General features: G+C 39.6%; 1 non-coding gene across 1 annotated transcript; it reads right to left on the bottom strand.

Moving 5' to 3' along the window:
- Positions 1 to 1,753: 1,753 nt before the first annotated feature.
- On the bottom strand, positions 1,754 to 1,822 carry LOC134512374 (small nucleolar RNA SNORD123). Its single transcript, XR_010070109.1, has one exon. It is a non-coding gene; the product is annotated as a small nucleolar RNA SNORD123 (small nucleolar RNA).
- Positions 1,823 to 3,908: the final 2,086 nt, after the last annotated feature.

Consider the following 3,908-nt stretch of genomic DNA (forward strand, 5'->3'; position numbering starts at 1 on the left):
CTCCCTTTCAAGTCTAAGGCGACGTAGGTACCTCCTTACACTCCTATCGCTCTAGTCTGACGTGACTTAGACTAATGACGGGACAGAAGACCAGACTGTGAGCCGGGTGTTTAGAGTATCCAAGTAAAATCAGCAAAGTAAATAAATTCAGAAGGGTTTTGATCTTTTTTGATTTTAGTTTCTCAGTGATGAACACTCATTAGTTTTAATTTATTTTCTCTATTGTCTTTGCCTAATACTACTTCTATCGCCACTTTCAAGTTGTTAAGCATTTTGGTTTTTTAACGATTCCAGACTAAAAAGACTGGTTGTAAATAACACCACCTAGTTTTTTTCCTAACAGGCAACTGAACACCGTGTAGGAACCAGTGCAGAAAATACCACTTGAATTGGACTTGTAACTTTTATTGCTGATAAATGATCTGATCTGATAGGGAACGTATGCTAGAAAAATGAATTTATTATAATACATCAGGCATCTTACTAAGCTCCTGACTGTCTTACTTCCTACGTAAACCCTCTTGACAATTACTTCTAGCTTATTGTGTTCACTGTGAGTCTTGGAGAGTGAAAGGGCAGAGGGTGAGTGAGAACTTGGTCACATGAATATGCTGCCTGCGTTTAACTAAAGGGGTAAATGAACTCTCATTAAAGACAGCCAGTGAAACTCTTCATAGGAAAAGCCTTTCCTGATTAGTCTTTTTTTTGGTCATTTCTACTTAATTTACATGCATTGTTTTAGTGGATCTAAGATATGCCCAAAAGCAAACCAAGAATGTTCACACAGGGGTTTGCTCTAATTTAGCTAAATCACTTTTAAAAAGTGACTTAGGGGGTTGGCCTACTTGGAGAATTTACTATGAAATTCTTGTGCACAGACAACTCCACCATCACTACCCGTTCCATATGCCTCACTGCCTGCTCAGTGCGCTTTCCCGGGGTTAACTTGATTTAGAGCTCCTAATGCCAGAACAGTGTCACAGAAACGTTGCCCAAGTATTAGGACTACCCAGCCAGTTACGATTTCTTCTAATTCTATGAAGGCAGGAGTTAGGCCAAGTATCCTCTCTACGCACATATCCCCAAAAAGGCCATCACAAACGCCTGAACTCTACATGAGCTGCATATCTTGTGCTTTAGACCATTTGGCAGTGAGAAGGTCATATGTATGTACTCTTTATCCAAATTCCACTTGTACTGCTGGGTGATGTAGTAGCACAGGAATCCAATGATTCAGCATTGGATTCAGCATTCAACCTGCAGACAGAGAGAAGCAACTAATATATTGCTAATATACAGCTTGGCTTACTTTAAGAAGGCGTCTTAGGACTAACAACCAAAAAATTAAAACTTAAATTAGTATATATAAAGAAAGTTGTGTGAGGCAGCAGAATACATTATCATCCAAAGCAGAGGGAAAAACATGCTAATATTTTTATGTATTAATTTAAAAATTCTGTGAATCTCGATACAAATTTAATAGGGATCATGGTTTGTTACTTTTCAGAATTTCAGTCCATATTCTGACCTATTTAAGAGAGCAGACCTGTTAATATTTCCTATTATTTCTACTCCTCAAATTTTTTGACTGGATTTCTCCAAGGCATTCTTCATTCTCACTCCTGTCTTCCTCTTCATTTTGAATGTATCAGTTCAAGGAAGTGGCTGAAAGATATAAAAACACACACATAGAAATTGATTGGCTGCAGGTATTCATTGTAAATATTCCCTTTTTTCCTGGAGGAGATATGAAGGTGAATCAGGAAATGGATGGCTTTTTCAGATCATATGAATCTGTACCCAAGAATTCATCACTTTCACCAAATATCCGACTACTTTTAAGGACTTGAAGTTAGACAGCCCTTATTTAAAGCTCATGTAACAGCTTCTTTAACTGCTTTATCTGTCAGAGACCGTAATGAAAAGAAAGAGGCAATTAGTAAAAATCAGCTCATAGATTTACAAATGCAAGTGCGCATTTATTTATATTATGTAGTTTTGTCGAAAATATCACCTAAGCATTCATAAAATTAAACCATTTTGTTTATAAAGACCCTAAATCATACCAATACCATGAGAAATACTTTATTCTCCCTTTTGATCACAAACGGTAAATATAAACTCATCAGAAGAACATCTAGCTCTCAAAAGCCAAGTAGTTTAGAATCTCATCTTGCCGTTCCTAATGCACGGATATTACAGATACTGGTCGGTGTAACCTTTAAATACAGCACGTAATGCGAGACAATAATTTGACAGAATACAGGAGACAGTCTGTAACTCTGACATTTATTTCCCTGGGATTTACAGCAAGTATTGCAATGGTGTCTTTTGCTAAAACAATTAAAAGTTTGCTCAGTCTGAACTTGTGTCTGCTACCGGGATGGGCACTACTGGGGATACACAGCTACAGCCTTGCGCATCCTGCTTTTTAATGGGATGCTTCCCCACCAGAACCATCTGAGGTACAGATGACATTCAAATAAGGATGACAATCAAATATGGCAGAGTCACGATGATCCAGCCTTGGATCGACTTTGCTCGATGCAGGTGGGAATGCTGAGGACTCACACAACTCAAATGCAGCAGATCAAATACTTTCCTGAATCTCAATGGGAAAGAAACAGCGATGTAGACCTGATGAATAGGTCTCTCAGGGAGGTCACGTAAGCCAGATACCAGACTGCACAAACTCTCTGTTCTTTAGCATTGGCTCAAGAAAGGGAGGTTGTTCACATGCACCATGCTCCTGGCTGGTCTGCTCTGGAAAGTTTCTGGTCACCAGGAGGGTTTCTCCTGAGTAACAGATGATGTGGTTGAAAAAACAAAGCAGGCAATTAACTGTGAGATTTCAAAGTTTTTCCCTGCGTGTTTCTCATGAATTAAACAAAAATAACTAATGTTTTCAGTGGAGTGAAAAAAGCAAAATGCAATGGAAATAAAGCCTTTGAACTCTGTCATTGTGAAGCAAGCGAGGTCTTTTCCCTATGATGGAAGCATAGCTCAAGGCTCAGTTTTACTGAAGCTAATTCCTCCTTCTTTTTTTTTATTTTTTTTTTCCTTTCTTTTTCCTTTTAACCTAACTTAAACTTTGGGCTTACAGTATCTGACTTTGTTTTTCTAAATGATGAAAGACAGACATACGATCCAAAGTGCTTTTGACGGGTAATGTGAAGACAAGCCTTCCCTTACACCATGGCTTTCCGACCTAAACAGATGGAAATTCACCCCCCTTCCCTGCTTTCTAACACTCCTTATATCCTGCCACCACAGGGAGGAGCTGAAATCTGGCTTCCCACCAAACTGGCCAAAAGCCTGAAGGTGCTGTGCAACCTTTCCTCTTCCAACTGCCGTACCTTCCCGCTTTCACATCCCTTGGCATGCTTGGCTTCATTTTGTTGGAAGGAGGGATCAAGAATTAGTAACAGTGAGAAACATGACAGGCAAATACAGGGCAGAGGAGGAAGAGATCTGTACTGGAAGGAAGGCTGGATGGAACTGGGACTGGATCCTCCAAGGGTTTTTTTTCCTTCTTTAAATCAGATAGTAGGGCTTCTCCTGCTCCTTTCTCCCCTACTCTCAGCCTAATACTTCTAGATTATGCTAGGATATCCTTATTTATTTTGCTTATAGTAACACACAGAGGCTTACCCTGGGATCGAGACACCACTGTGCAAGGTACCTGTACAGACCCCAGAACCCCTCAGCCACTACTTGCAGGAGTATGTCTGGGAATTGCTTTGCCTAAAATGGCTCCTCTCACTCGCTCAACTCATCAGACTTAACTTTACACTCAGACACAGCACAGAGTAACACGTAACATTAAATAATATTACATTTTTGCAGCTTTATTTCAAATATGGTTAATATCAGGCCAGTTTCATGCATCTTTGCCCATGAGCTTCTCA

The sequence above is a fragment of the Chroicocephalus ridibundus genome, chromosome 2 (genome assembly GCF_963924245.1).
Source record: "Chroicocephalus ridibundus chromosome 2, bChrRid1.1, whole genome shotgun sequence".
Taxonomy (NCBI): Eukaryota; Metazoa; Chordata; class Aves; order Charadriiformes; family Laridae; genus Chroicocephalus; species Chroicocephalus ridibundus.